The following is a 16,756-nucleotide window of genomic DNA, read 5'->3' on the forward strand; positions in this document are numbered from 1 at the left end:
TATCAGCGGTGAGAGGCATTCAGTGTTCACAAAGATAGTCTACCGGGGGACTTCTCTCATGCCCCAGCCAGAGGCAGGTATCACAGAAGAGCTGGCAGTCTTCCTATTGAGCGTAATTCCTGGCTTCTTGCTACTGGAAACTTACTCATTCATGGCAATGTGGTAGTTAAAGGCAGAGGCTCAAATAGCAGATGGTTATCTTACTACCCCAAGACCTCTTGGGTAATACTTCGGTCTTCTCCAAAACCAGTGAGGCTGAAGATGAGGAAGGATTCAGAGGCAGCTCGAGGACTTGTGCTGGCTGTGCATTCTCACCGGGGGGACCGTTGCCAAGGAAAGGGAGGCAGTGGAGTTGCACAGCTGGGCTCTGATAGATGTTGATCCTGAAAAATGAGTATTTAATACACAAACAAACAAGACATTATATCCCCACGAGCATTGTTAGCAGAGAAGCGGGTTGCTTGCAGAGCCTCACTGCCATCTAGCATGTGAAGATAGTCTATATTTAATCCTTTGAAACTTCCCATGTAAGAATTCTTTTAACATGGCCTGAAACCTCTGACCACCATAAAATACATGGTAAGGTTACATGTCCCCGCTTCCTCCCTGTTGCCGCAATACAGCCTTCATACTTCTGTGTTTGAATCATCGGGTTTCCAATGCTAACACCCAGTCTCCAGCAGCGTAGGGAAACAGAACACGTGTCGGACAAAACCTGACAAAGCAGCACTTAGATTTAGGTCAGGCACAGAAAACAGGAGTTACTTGTACGCTATACCTGGCTCCCATTCAAACACGGAGCCTGATGAATTCACACTAGCCCAGACATGCAGAACGGTATCTCCCTTTTTCCTTTCCACATATATTTCTTTTCAGACAGTACCTTCGGCTCCTCACTTCTGTGCCCCCACAACTACATTCACATAGGCTGCCTGACTGCTGGCCACCCCCATGGCAAGCACACTGGTGTTCCTCCTACTACTGACACAAACTGGAGAATTCACTGCTGACACGGGGCGTGTTTGAACCTTCAAGATACACGTGTACCTCTCTTCTTACTGCAACCGCAGTGCTGCCAGCACGCTGCTACTCACTTGCCCATTTACTATTCAGTACTGCTACAACCGCCGTCACAAAGCAAACAGCAGACAGTGCTGAAACTCCAACTGCATATCCTATACCATCCAGATTGCAGCTTGGCCTCCTGCATAACTCTGTCCAAGAAACCCTCTGCTGGACCTAATAATACCTTATGTTGGACTGTCAAGACTCACAGGGCATGCAGCCTTCATCTGATGATGCCTACGATGACAAATTCACTTTTCATCCTGATGGTCTTCTAGCTTTTGTCTCTCACCCAACTGTTTCTTCATCCCTTCCCATTTTCCCCTGGCTGCTATCACTTCCCAGTGGTAGAAGCAGAGTTGTTTCTGTTCCAGAATTGGCAGAGGCTTTTAACTCTGCATTTTAGTCTGGTTTTCCAGAGGCTTCAGTTTGTAACACCTTAACTCCTCATTTGCTGGTTGTTTGAGTTGAATTTTGTCCTTTCCTGTCTTCTGGACCACCTCAAGGCCCCTTAGTGCAGCTCACTCTGCAGTAGTGATGTTATGGACAAATGTTACAAAGCTTTTGATTAATATAAGTATTATTATTCCGTAATAAATGCATGATGACTTTACACTTTATAGGGATTATCTTTACTTATATTTTATATTCAAAATAGAGAAGTACGAATATCACAAACACATAAAGTATTTCTCATCTTTGCCAACTCCTGACGGAAAAGAGATTAAATCAGACTAAGAAGGTAGTAACCTCACCTACAAATTTAAGACTGATTTGGTGGTAGGAGATTACATAGATACCAGTGGTTTTTATGGGATCACTTGGGATTAGGTGGCTTCTTGAGTATTTTTTCAGGCTGTACCAGAAACCAGTTTAGCATAGCTCTATTTCTTCTTCAATTTATACTCAAAGTTTAACATATATACGCCTCAATCTTGAAATTATTTTCAATGTTTCTATTTAAAACATATGTGAGCTAGGCACAGTCAACCACAGTATGATTTCTCTGAGATGTATCTTAAGTCCTGCGATTCCAGAGAAGCTTTCATGCTGTTCTGAAGGGAAACACACAGCTCGTCTCTACAGTACATGTTGCCCCTGGCTTCTGCACCTGCGTGCAGGTCTGGAAGGCCAAGTTCATTAAATACAATACTCTTGTCTTCCCAATTTCTCTCTGCTCAGTTCTTTAAAACACTTAACTAGTGTGAGTTTTCTTCAAATCACTAATTCTGTGTTGGCACTCATATGCTTGGGCATCCCCTCCGTAGCAGCCAGAGTAGCTTCCCAACCCTGGTATTTTCAGTGCACTCTAGAAGTCTGGCATGGGGCCGTGAATTTGGACCCTAATGGTTCCTGCGTGCTGTAACTGTTGATTTAGACATATTCGCTTCTTTCCTTTTCTGCCTTAATTGTGTATTTGTATAAAAATTAACAATCCTGGTCGATATTTTTAGTCCAGGTTCCAGGAACTTTGGCTTTTTCTTAAGGGTTTAGATGGGGGACTCCGAATTCTTCGTTAGCCAGTGCGTTGTCTGTACTGTTGCCATATGTTAAAGGAGATGGAATAAAATTGGCACAATATCCAGTTTCACCCAAATGAGGTTGTTGAGCAGGATCCAGAAGATCTGTATCCACAGAGGGCAAACACAGTATTTAAACAGAAACAAAGCCTGTGATTTATTTCATTATTTACGAAGTGCTGTCATGGTGCTCAGTACTATATAAACATTTGCTGCCCCAGGTTATTAATACTACCAGGCACAAGCAGGTTCAAGACTCAAACACCTTACGCGAAATATTCCCAGAACAAAAACTTTAAGGACAAGTTAAATGTTTCTACACTGCAGAAACTTTTCCGTAGAGGAACCATGTTAATGAAACTTCAGACTTCAAAAATAGCTGTGTTTTCCAATAAGAAGAAATTCACATTTGAGGACCTAACTCTCTACCTATCCCCATATAACTACCCCTCACTGACTGTTGCTGTAATACATTGTCTGCCCTGTTGAGAGTGTGAGTGATGCCAGTCTGGTCTTTTTGTTAGGAACATCCACACCTCTAACAAATATGGAGAACTAGTAGGAGATCAGATTTTGGGGGTTACACTACATAATGAGCCCATATTTAAGAAGAACAAGAAGGTTTTTGGTCTTTAGACTGGCTCTGGGAACGCTAGAGAGTCACTCTAGGGTCCCCAGCCTGTGTCATGAGTAAAATGGAAAATGTCATGCTGGAGGAAAGACAGTATAAAGGGACAGTTACAGGGCATGTCTTCAACTCATATAGAAGGACTAACAGAGACAAGCTATTGGGAGGCATACTGGCAGAAGAAAAAGGAGGAGTGTTTTACTTAAAAACAACTTAAAAACATCGTAAAATCTTTAGAAAGGCTGGGAAAATTGTACTTTTACCTAAACGTATCAGGTTGAAATAACCCCAAAGGTATACAATTCCTTGATGAAAGTATCAGTGAGTATAAAAAATGTGTCTGCATGTTTAGGCCAGTGAAGACTATATCTTTTGTAAGGCCACTTAAAAGACAGAGCTCTCACAAGAATTACAAATTATTCTGTGCCCATGAAAATCATCCTGGTTTTAATTACAGCATTAAAGACAAACCCACAAAGTTATAAGTTCTGCTGGCATGGCAAGCAATCATTATAATTCTGGACAAGGGATCACACAGAAATTGTAAATAATGACTGTGAGAGATTTCAGTACTAGCTATTTTTGTCTTTAGAAATGTTTTTCATTTCAAAAAAGTCATTAGCACTTGTGCTCAGCCAAAACTTGCTCATAAGACTAACTAGGATTTCTTAACATAAACTGTTCTTAAAAGGATACTGTCAACTCCCAGCTAGTCAGTTTTTCAGAAGAATTTTAAAGATGTTTCAGTATATGAATCCCTGGTGCGATGCCTGTCCTTCTGTCACAGTACTTTACTTTTTTTTTCAGTGCTTTACCTTGCCCTGTTGCAGCATCAAAGGCTCTGTGCAAGCTCAGGGAACCTGGAAATAGGGAAGAAGCAGTGAAACTAGGAGCCTGAAAAGCACTGTCAAAGCTGAAAATAAGCCAGGGGAACTAAACGAAGAACTGAAAAGGTGTATCTTCTTTTATTAATTTTCAGTTCCAGGAATTGTTTGGAAAAGATAGAAAAATGTCAGGTAATGATGTTCCTGTAATTTAATGTTTAATTACAGCCAATACTGCAATAAAAAGAGGAAAGACAAACAAAATGAAAATTCTCTTCTGATATTAAGAAGACTTTTAAAAAGGAAAAATATTTTCAAAAAGACAAAAATTCAGCTAAAGCAAGAGTGCAGCATGTTGTGGAACAGTCATGCAATACAGTTTCTGTGTCTTGGCACTTTAAAACAAAAGTTTGTTATGAATATCATGATCCAGTGCCAGGATGACTTGCTGGAGATAGTTACACTGACTTCAGTGGGTACTGTGGGCCAAACTGGGAGAGGAGTTCCTCAGATCATCCGACAAGAGTTGTACAATTCTGTAATGCATTTTATTATATTAGATTTGTTTCAGCGGCCCTATCCTGCCAGTGGGATTTGTGTAGCTGGGCCCTTCTTATTGCAGGGACCCTAAATGATAGCAACAAAAATCTTTCAGTAAGGATGACACAAAGAGGTTGTGGCCTGAGATGGTGGAACAAGGTAGCAGTTGAACAGGATGGAAAGTCCTCTAAAGCTAAAGCTGCTAGAGTTTAAACTACACTGCTTCTGCCAGGTTTATCTCAGTACTTAGTCATATAATTAGTACCATGTCATGAAAAAACCTCAGACTTTCTGATTCTAGCTATATTGTCATTTTGCCTGGAGTACGACAAGGATAACTGCATGTTTATCCAACTTTTGGTGATGACTTCTTGGAAAGTTATTTGTGAAGATGGAAAAACCCTAACCCTTCCTGTTTGTTGGACCAGAGTCTCGATGCCTGGAAATTTGTGACTGACTAGACAAAAACTTGTACAGCTAGACCTCTGTAAATAAGGACCATTAACTATTACCACGTCCTGATAAGTGGGAATTCACACCATTAAAATACCACCCAAGAATCAGTTCCTATGTGAGTGGAAGGCAGAGGTGGGTGAAAAGCTAGAACTGCTTGCTGACGGAGGGGCGGATACATCTGCTGTGTAATCCTTTCCCTTCTCCCAGCCCCTTTTTAGCAACTTCCTTGTCAGAATTCAAACACTGCTGCCCCGCTTCTGGTGCTAGATTTGCATGAACATGAATCCTGCTGGGACCTTCATTTGGCCTTTTCTCACCTTCTGCATTTGCATGAGAAGGGCTGCAAGGAGAGCCCTAAAAAACAGCCACTGCAAGCCCCTGCCCAGTCCAACACCAAGCATCTAGACTCTGTTCCATGTAACTTTAGCCATCTAATCAGACAACAAGTAGGCAGAAGCACCCTTTGGAGGTGCTTGTGTCTCCTGTTGACTCAGCAGGATGACTAACCTCCTCACTGGTGCTTACAGTCAGGCTGGGCATGTTCCCCCTCCCACTGTGCCAGACCCTCACTAGGCAGTTTTCCATATACAGCAGGCAACTCACATGCTACATGTACATCACTCGTGGTGTCTGCAGATATCTTGAGACACAAGTACAAAATAGTTATTTGGAAATGGCAGAGTTTCTTAAAAAGACAGCCTAAGTTAAAAGTTGGGACACAACTCTTCTCTGGTTTCTTCTTTCTATTTGTCTTCTCAGCTGTTCTCATCGTTCTTCAGCATTTGGCACTGCTGTAAAAGTTGTGCCAGAGTGTTTTAAAAAATAAGATAACCTTCTGCTGTGTTTTATACTGGGTCCATTAATGAAGACCAGAACTTTCTATCCTGCAATGGCAACAGTTATTATCCCTGAGATACTCTACTATTCTACAGCTGTAAAAAAGAAGCTAAATCAAACCTAAAAGAATTTAGTATGTAAAACATATTCCAGCTTTAATGACATACTGGGATTTTGTTTAGGTTTCTTCATTAGGATGAGTCATAGTATGTAAACTTCACATCCAGTTACTGAAGTCACTTGTCTGCCTTATTTTAGCTTTGGGAACAGCAGCAATGCCAACATCCTTTGCTGCCTTTGAGGGAGGACTTGAAAAGTCCCGAAAGACAACAATGTTATGGTACCCTGATAAGCAATGTGTTGCTTTTTCACCCTTTGGGTAGAAAATAAAGGCGTAGATTCTCTAGACAAGCCTTCTCCACATTAAATCTTCCTATAAACACCCTGGCATTGCTACTGCTAGCTCAACTCTGCTGGCATCAGCAACAGTGGGATTCCCATTTGGGACAGTCCGACTAAAAGCTGTCTTGTTCTGTATCTGTCTGGCCTGCCTTAAGCAGAAGTGAGCCATGCACAGGTGAAATCAGGAGAGCTCTGTTAGTACTGGTAGTTCCACTTCTACTTTTATTACTGGAGCTGTACCGACCAGAAATCCCTTCAGAAACATTAGGGTGAATGGAGCCCAAAACCAGCTCCCCACCTCTCTCCTTATGTCTCAGCTAAGCCCTACAGAGGACTTATACTAAGCAGAGAGATTTCCACTGTTCTCATTCATCAGGTGAGTTTCCTGCAGTACACCTCTGCAGCCCTGCAAATAGACTCACGGAGTGGTGGAAAGGGAGACAGAAGACTTCCCTGGTTCAGTAGGTGCAATGCCCATTCTTGCAGGTATAAAAGGGCAGCACGCAGTCATCTATATAAAGAATGTTCTTCGGATGGGTTATGTATAACTCCCTGATGGCAAGGGTATCAAATGAAGGTCGAACATCAGAGTCCTTTAGGCTATTACGAAATATGACTCATGGATTAGTTAACTGCCTGTCAGATTTTCCATTATGAAACTTTAACCACAGCCCATATCTGCACAGCACCAACACCTGTAGAAGTACAAACAAACAAGTGGTTATGTATGCATTTGCACTGAAGTGGGTCAGAAGATGTACTATGGTATCAGGAGAACCTTCTTTGTTAATTCCAAACTATTAACTAAGGAATAAAAATGAGGAGAGGGGGGGAGGGGGACAAAATTCTGTGGTAGTAAAAAAGGTTGTTTTAAAGTACATATTTTCCAAAGACTCTGCAAGATAAATCTTTACAGTTCAACTGTATCAAGTTAATCAACCTAAAAATTCCCCTCTGCAGAATATCATTATTTTAGCTGTGATGAACATCAGTGCTTCCTAATCCAAGCACTTGCTTGCCCAACTCCACATGCTGGCATGAGCAGAAGTGAAAAAGCAACTTTTCCTGTTCTGAAAAATGATTATTTAAATACTAAACTAAAAAAGAAGGGGTTTTTATTATTATTTTGAAAATCAGTAAGAAGATTTAGCCATTTGGTGGAAGACCCTCATATGTCTCTTGGCAGGCATTACATTTGGCTGTTTTGAGGTGGCAGTAAATTTAAAAAGGCAGAAGGTGTGCTCTGAAAACTCACCACAGGAAGTGGGGCTTTTGACCTGTGCATCACCAGTTTGATGTACTCCACAGCCGAGATTCAGCTCACCTAATTTTAGATGTCTACAGTGTCTATCCCTACATCTGAGCCTGTTGCCCCATAGGCACTTCAAAGGTATGTCTTATCTGATCTGTTTTAAATATCTACTGTAGGATGAGATGATTCATGACCTCAGAGTGTCTTTTTCTCCACTGCGGCTGTAACAGGGGCCTGAGGTGACTAGCTTGACTGGAGAGCCTTCCATGTAGCCATCTACAGCTGATTAAATGAACCCTGCCTGAATGCTCTGCCTCCACAAGGCTGGTAACTTATGTGAAATGAGTTGGTTAACACTGTTCATTGCTATTGCAATGTTTTGTCTGTATCACAAAAACACTACCACATCTGGCACAAATGAATCCTAGCAGGCTGAAACAGCCTAGAGGCTACTGATTGAAAAGGAAATCTGAACCACCATCTTCTTGCCTCTAGAGATGTTCCAGATCACAAGTTAGGTATGGAGTTCTCACTGCTCCTACCACTGTGGCATCTAATCTGTGAAGACAGAAGTCTCCATTTCCATGCCTGTTAGTCCAGCTCATTTAATAAACACACTATTCATTTAAATGTTAAACTGTTGCTCTACTGGAAGTTCAGAAGATATGAAGGCAAAAAGAAAAACAATTTGGTCTCCAGAAGTGAAGTCTGAGGAGAGGCAAAATAGCAGTACACAAATACATAAAAAGTAACTGCAACGAGGAAGGAAATAAACTACTCTTCCTGTTTACTATGAATAGGCTAAAAAGCGATGAGCTTATAGCACGAGGAAACTTAAGTTACTCCGAAGTGAGGTGGCATGCAACAACAAGCCAGGCAGCCACTTCTTGGAGCTGAACGGCAGCATCGTGCCATCTTTTAGCAGCTTTTCAGTCTCAGCATCAGGCAGGGGTTCCCACCTCGCAGCTGAGGAGCGGTGGCTGTGGTGACGTGACGGTGGCTTGCCTCTTAGGAGAGGCCAGTTGCTGCCAGGGTTGGGAGCCCTTCCCCCAGTTTGGAGATGTGGTTGGTGTTCTGGAGATCCAGTCTGATGAGCACCCATCCAGAGTGGATGGATGTATTTAGTCTTAAGGCAGTGTGATGGACTAGATGTCTCAACCCCCCTTTACCTTATATGATTTGTTAAGCGGAAAGGTTGCAATGTGCGAGCTGAAGCCTGAGCTAACCCTCTTACAATGGAGTTGACCAGAGCTCCAGCTGAGTGACCTGCACCGCTGACCAAAGCCAGAAAAAAGGACAGGGTGGTCTTTGAAGAGCCCATCTAGAAAAAAGACTCTTTTCTCCTGACATAAATTTTTTTATGGTTCTTTCTCTGCTGCCATCACAAGAGATAGGACTGAAAGATTATGCAGCTGGGTGCTCCTATTTACTACTCCTTGTTCCTCTGTAGGAAATACTATTCCAACACTGTATCAACAAGGTAGAAAACATCGGGTGGGGGGACGGGGACATGGAGAAAGTGATTTAATTTAAAATAAAAAAGAAACAAAACAGGTTTCGCTCAGCCGCATTCACATTCTCACACTCACAAGTGCAGCCACTGGGCACAAGGTCAGCACGTTCAAGCCATCCACCCCAAATCCAGGCAACATGAAGATTGTGCCCAGGTAATAGGTCCAGGATCTGTTGTGATTATCATGGAGAACAAGGGATGCCAGCTATCAAGTCCTCCTCATGTTTCGTGGGTTATTTCTTGGGTTGGTGACCCTGCACAGGGTTTGCATATCTTCCTGTATCTTTTTGGAACTGGCAGTATCTCTGTCCCATCCCAAATCTGGCAGTCATCAGGACTAATCACTTTGTCTCCAGATGTGGGTGTCTTGTGAAACAGCAGGTAGATGCCCTGTGGTCTTGATGACCTGCTAATGTGGGTGTCATTAACACAGGCCATTCAGAGAGCCCTTCCCCTGCTGAGTGCTCCTGCTGGTACCTCCACACCCAGACCTTCCCACTCCTTCTCTGTTCACACCTATGTGAACCTTTGTATTACAAGTCTCTACACTGCTTCCATTCCCTTGCGGTTGCTGGAGATCCTTCACCGGCCAAGGGACAGACCTAATTGATACTCACCAGCAACACTGAGGGAACTAGGAAGGTGGGCTTTCTTCCCCCTTTCTCTTGAAGACCAGTATTGTGTTTGGTTCGTTTGTCCCTCAGGCTTCATGATTTTAGGTCTTTCAGTTCCTGGCAGGGCACAGCAAGGGCAGCAGCTCCCTTGGGGCTGGGGGCCAGGACTGCAGGGGCTCCCCGGGGCTTTGGAGCAGGGTCTGGCTACCCGGACCCGTCCCACTCTGTCTCCAGTCAGAGCTGGTGGTGCCCTCAGGACCCTGACAATCCCATAGGCATTTTTGAGCTGTCACCACCCTAGTATCTGGTCAGTGACCCTCTAGAGGTTTTTCAAAGACGACCCTAATGTGACATAAAAGTTACATATGGTATTTAGAAATGGTACTTGGAAGAGGTTTACAGAAACCAAAGTGAGAAGCATAGTGCCTTCTTCAAAGTACAATACTAATGCTGCTTAATAGAGGAGCCATCTTGACTAGGTGCCTATTTGGATTTAGGCAATTACTAGTTTACCAGTTCAAACCAGTTCACGATGAGAATGCACAGCATCCAAGAGTTACTGATGTGCCTCTTTCATTTCTTCTTACTGCTATAAGTCTCTCTTCTGTCTTCACCTTCTGTTACTTTGAGCTTGCCTACAAGAGAAAGGCACGCTCATAAAATTACAGTCTGCTTGTAAACCAATCCAGTTAACTCCAGGCATTCATGCAGTGTTCAAAGAGGGGCAGTAGACAGACACGCATGACTTTTTCCTATTGGGCAAGATCATACTATTTTTTTTTGGCAAAAGACTACATTTTTAATACCTGTAGGAATGGAAGCCAATAACTTGCACAGAGGCAGCAGTCCCTACTCCTGCTCTATGTGTGCTGCAGACCAGGCTGCCTTGGGTAGGAAAAAGGCAGTTGCTGCAGCGTGAAACGGCCTGCTTCGCAGCACGTGCCAGAACTTAATGGCAGCAGAAGCTGCTGCTTTGATGGGACTAGCTGACTGGTGGTACGTTACCTCTGTCCAGCAGATTGTGGCTCCCACTGAGGTCAAGACCATGCCCCCAACCTTTCTTCCCATTTGGAGGCCACAATCTGCAGAAACTGCTGGACTCTCTTTGTTCTGGTGTAGGAAAACTTACTGCTTTGCAAGTTCTTCCTGTTCCTAATTGACCTGATCTAACCTGAAATAAGCCATTTGTATTCCTGCAAAGGAATACCAGGGTATCCACATGGCCTTTTGCCCAGGTTTAACATAATTTCTTTAAAGCAAACTGCAAATTAATAGTAGTGCAACTTTCCTGTGCAGGCAAGCCCTTAATCTAATTTGAACATGGAAAACAGCATTTGGGAAGACAAAGCAGAGCGTGAACTTGGGGAGTGAGAGAGGGAGGCAATGTAATTTGGAGTCCAGTGGGGATGATGGAGAGATCTGCATGAAGAGGGATAAGAGTGATTAAGGTTTTTAAAATCCAAGCTAGCAAGGAATCTAGGGATACGAAAAATAGAGCCCGACTGAGAACTTTTCAATGTTCATAGAACTGCCATCTTCTTTCTGTTCATTCTTCCACTCGGGAAAACAACCCTTGCCATTTTAGTCAAAACCCACTCTCCTTTCCATGCCCTACAACTCCAAGCCACAGAAAAAGCCCAACATGTTTCTGACAGTGCACAAGCTGGAGCATTTGGTTAGTGCCGCCTCTCAGTAACAACATTTAATACTTCAAAATCTCTTTCTCATTTAATAAGGAGTACTAGCAACCTTGGGCATTCCTCAGACAGCTGAGGCCACAGCTGCTTAACCCAAACACTCCTGGCAGCTGCGCCATGTTGCACAACCACTGTCTGCAAAGGTCAAAGCTTGCCAGGTGTTCACACCTGGCAGCAGGAGTCAAACTCATTCACACAAGAGGGGAGACTGCTGGTAAGGCCCTTCCTTGAAACCCCAGGACATATCTGCCCCATCCCTTCCATGCAGCGTGGCCAAGGAAAATCCTCCACAGCCACGAGGGATGCACGGCAGAGTGATGACTCAGTGGCATAGCAGGGATATTTAGCTGGGACGTGGGCCGGAGGCTGGGAGTAAGGGGCTGGATATTTCACCAGGCTCTGGTCTGGGTATTAACTAGTAGCAGCAATCCCTGCTAGGCTGGGCTGAGCACAGCTTTCTTCAGACCACAGGGCAGTGACTTCAGCAGACTGTCAGCTGTGCGCATGGGGGCTCAGGGAAGAGCGAGGGCAACTGAGGCAAGCCTCTCCTGCTGCAGTACTACTCTTGCTCTGGACCCAGGCAAGCTGAGGCAGCCCCGCTAATACACCAGGCCAGTCCTTTCTTGGGTCAGGCACATCACTTTGTAGGCTCACAGCAAGCAGCATGGGTGTATCTGCGCTGGTCTGCTTACTCTTGCCTCGAAACGGGGCTTACTCCAAGACCCAAGCAAGAGACATATAGGAAGGGAGCGCCATTAGGAACTATTCACCTACAGCAGAGAGCTAAAACTGACTAGTTCTTGTCTTGTCTCCCATCCCTTTGCCCACATTCTTGTTCCCCCCTGCTGCCATTTCAGTGGCAGCCTTGAGTGGCACTCGGGTCATTGGCTTCTGGGCCCTGACCCCAGCTCAAGAAGTATCTCCTGTGTGAAATTCATGGACTAATTCTTCCCAGTGTCTGATCCTAGTGTAACAAAAGAAATAAGGACAAAACTACGCTTGTACTTCCTCAGTTCCCACAGAAGCTTGTGACTACTTGATCTTGTCACTAAGCCATTACAGAAAAGAAAAAGAAGACTTCATTAAAAAAAAAAAAAAGAGAGAGGGAGAGAAGCCTCGAGTGCTGCCTCAGATAAGGACTAGCAGATGTTTGAAATGGCCAAATCCTCTCTGTGTATCCCTATTCTAGAGTCATAACTTATGAAACTTTCTGATTCTGTCTCTCCTGTCTGTAAAGAGTCTCTGCTTTCTGTAAACAGTCTTTTGTGGCTTTTCAGGACAAGATGTGAATGTCTTTGAAGTCTTCCAACATGCTCCAGGCACCTTTTCAGAGAATCATCATTAATCTGCTCTTCATCAAGGCTTCCCCAATCAATTATGTGCATTCTATCAGCCTCTACCAGTCTGGAAGCATGGAGAGACAAGGGAAGGGGAGCCAGCAAGGCTTGGGTGGCAATACACTAGTCAAAGAACAGAGGAGCTCTTAATCAGATTGCCTTTTAATTCTTCATGTAAGTTAAAGGCATAATGTCCTCTCTAAGACTTAGGGTAGAGGTGTACTCAGCATAGGCAATGACAGAAAAAAAGTGTTGCAGCATAGTGGAAAATTTTGTAAATATTCTGTCAAATGCTGTCCAGGCAGTTTAGTAATCATATTTTTATTATTAGCAACTTCCCTTATTCCTTAGAGTAAGATTTTATATCAAAACGGAGGGACCCAAACCAGAAAGTCAGCTGTGCACATCTTGGCTAAAATACCTAATGTAATTCTACAGGCGACAGAAAACTCTGCCTAGATTTCCCTGAGATTCCCTGCTGAGTCCCATGGTTTGTGTAACGAGCACCCCACTGCGTTCCTTCCCTGGGAAAATGTGGGTGTGCATCCTGTGCTCTCCTGTTCTGCCCCTGCCTCCCCGGAGGAGGCTGGGGGTCTGCACAGGTTTCTTCAGCAGCAGTGCTGGCTGCAGCAGCTCCAGGCCCCCGTCTTCCCTGCCTGGGGCTAGCTACCCCACTCTTGTTGGACTGGCATAGGTGTTTGTGTAGCCACCCTAAGCAGACCGAAGGACTGATCCGGGTGAAAAATAACACCCTCTTCCCACTGGTTTATTTGAGAGGCTGAAATGAGCTGGGGGTGCAGAGTGAGGTAGGGACTACAACAGCTGGCAATGCCAGTGAAAGAAATGCTTGACTTAAGTGCACTGGCTTTGCCCTGCACACTGAGTTAAGGTATGTATGGCAGGAAATACCCACTAAATTGAAGAAACTCATTGACTACAAACCAATAGCCCATAGGCATTTCTCTGGGCAGAGAGTTGACTTAGGCAGGGTTTTTTTTCTACCCCTATGAACAGACAGAGTTATTTTAAACTCAGATCAGTTCCTCCATTCACTGCACAGACTGGCGTCACAAACAGTTCTACTGGGACAGCCGAGGGGACAGCTTGAGGACAGAAACAAATGGGAAGGGCTGGGAACTGCCTACACCAGTACTGCTGATGACAGCAATGTCTGAAGAACGACAGCCTCCCAGATGTGAGGAACCTTGGAAGACCATCCAATGCAACAGGCCTGGTTTTGTTTTGAGAAGTGTGCCAGCTTTAAAAATACTTCTTCATTTTATTCTGCCACATAAATTGCTTTTACATACATTATTTGAAACTAATCCACTGGTCCAAATAGTTTTGTAGCCGCTGCTGTAGGGAAATGTAGGCTTTGTAGTAGAGGCTTCACTAACAGAATATCAATGGTTGCATGTGGCTCTTCTTTTCATGTTATTCCTCCAAATCAGTAAAACTCTGCCTTTTGATGCCTAAAAATGCCCCCAGAAATCTGGGAACTGATCAGATGCAGCATTTAAAAACTATGCTGTTAAAGACAGATCTCTGATATTACTGAGATACACACTGTTGACTAAAGACTGTTTCTCAGTCCCTTTGCTAACTTGTGGCTGGACAACATTAACTTATTGCCCTGCCAGCTTGCAATATGAAAGACTCGCAAAAATATGGTGTGTGGTCTTAGTCTCATAGCTAGGTCTATAGAACACGAAACAAGTTTTCAGTACTGCAACCTGGGAATTACATCCATGGTAGGATTTATTTTTTATCACACTCTGGATTGCAAGGCCTAAGTCTGAGTTGCCTCACCATTAGTAAAATACCTCCTTCCCTTAGAAGTTCTGTAAGATGAAAAACTGCTTGTTGAGATGGCTAGTACCCTATGACCTGCTGATATTAGTCTCAAAACAGATAAGGAAACCCATGTACGCAAGGCCAGCATCTATCAGCTTTGGGTAAAAGTATCCTAAAGGGCAGCTACAACTTCATAAACAGTGCTGACTTTACAACCCACGCTGCTTGGTGGCAATCAGGGATACTGCTTTCCTAATGCACAGCACCTCAATACTCAGAAAGCTCTATCTCTAGCTATTTTGAGGCTAACAGTGTAGCCTTTCAGAACGCCTACAAGATGAGGCTCTGCAGGTAAGGGAATAGCAAATTTGGGAGTCTTGCTAGAATTTAAGAACTGAGTGTCCAAGCACCCAGCAGTGTCAGCTTTTAAGCAGTTTTATTTGAGTCCATCAGCAAAAACTTACTGAGTTTAACAGACAGTGAGCAGGATTTGTGAGGACTCCAGTGTTAGCTTAATGCCTGACTCAAGTACTCATTAGCTGCTCAACTTCCTCCAGCAAATTGTCTCTGAGTCAGCTGCAGAAGAATAAAAAGTGAAACTGAGAATACATAGTCCTGCCTAATGCAGATGGTAACTTAATAACAACGGGAAAACTGACTTCCCTAAGCAATGGGAGCAATTGTGTGCCTGCAGCAGAAGACTCCAACTTTGTAATTTGCTCTGCCTTGGGTGGACTACCTCAGAGCACACTGCCAGCGTGACACAGTATGAGACACACAGGCCCCTTTACTAACCTGTCATGGAGGCAAGCGGGCCCACCTGCTTTCCTGACTGCAGGACCAGGAATTAAATTACTGTGATACTTCTAAGACCTGTACAGTGAAGAAGGAATAATTAATGTCATTTTCTAGTGCTTATGAATTGTATCAAACAATGCCCTTGTTTACAAAAGCACTGCAGACATTGGAGGGATGTAAACATTGCAGAATTGTTTAGAATTGTCTGCAAAGTTGTAAGAAGAAAAGGAATTAAAAGATTTATTTGAAATTTGCTTTCAAAAAAACCAAAATTTGGGCCTAAGTCCAATAACAGCTTTTTAAAAAAGATAGAATTTTTTTTTCTTTCAACTGTCAGGCAGCCTTGGTGAACACACCTGCAAGCATTTAATGACATAAATAGATGCACCTGGGGAAGAAATACAAGTATAAACTTTTAGCTCTGGAGCTGGAGCTGTTGCTGGCTAAAGAAGCATTATGGAAGACCAAAGAGGAAGAATGGTAAATGTTTTGTTTAAGGACAGACCCTGTCCTGTACAGACTGGCTAGTTTGTCTGTGAGAGGGAGTATGTGTTGCTCATTTAAGGATTTGTTTGTGGGTGTTTAAATCTTGTAGGGCTTAATTTCTGGAATAGAAGGATTTTGGCTCTAGAGCTCCAATTTTAAGGGCAGCCATGTGAAAGAACTCTGTGTTCAGGAGAAACTAGGTAAAGATAGGTGTTTTTATGTGTGAGGACCGTGGAAAAGTTTTGTCTTGCTTTTAAATCCTACCGTGAATCTAGCCATCCTTCTGGAGTATGAATCTTCCTTATACTCTCTTGTTGGAAGAGGCAGGAGCCCAAGGAGGAGGGAAATGGAGGAATAATTGCTTTGTGTGGATCAAGGACAACCAAACCCCATGTCCTTTTCCTTGTGACTTAATAGCCTCAGAGGTATCTTGATCCTGTAAGCATGTTTGTCAGTACTTTTACTGACCCAAATTCAAGGAAATGGCTCTAGTATTTTCTGTGTCAGCAGGCTGTGATGTGATGGAAGGGTATAGAGGTGTTCCTCTTTTTTTGATAAGTGACATGTAGCTTAATGCTTGTTGTTTGACTGGCGTTTTACAGGCTAACAGTAAACATGAGTCCTACTGAGTCCAAGGTGGGGCTTTTTGTGAATAGAATGGGATAGCTTGGTAAAACTGTCCCTACAGGGAAAACAAGGGTGACCTTTCTATCTCAACAGATTTGATAGCTAAAGGTTCTGGGAAGAAGATGATGGATGTTTGTAGTAACTACTGTTGACTGCCAATACCAATGCATTGGGGTGAGTGGCTCACAGTGATGTGCCGCTGGATGGTAGGGACAGTGGATTGTTTTGTAGCTCTGTAGGCACAGCCAGAGCCACAAGTTCATGAGTCTGCATCTGTGTTGAGTGCAGCTGAGCTGCAATGGTCCAGAGCAGGCTGAGAGGGGCTGCCTAGAAAAGGGTGAGTTGACAGAACCTCTCCGAGGCGTG

The sequence above is a fragment of the Buteo buteo genome, chromosome 8 (assembly GCF_964188355.1).
Source record: "Buteo buteo chromosome 8, bButBut1.hap1.1, whole genome shotgun sequence".
NCBI classification, from domain to species: domain Eukaryota; kingdom Metazoa; phylum Chordata; class Aves; order Accipitriformes; family Accipitridae; genus Buteo; species Buteo buteo.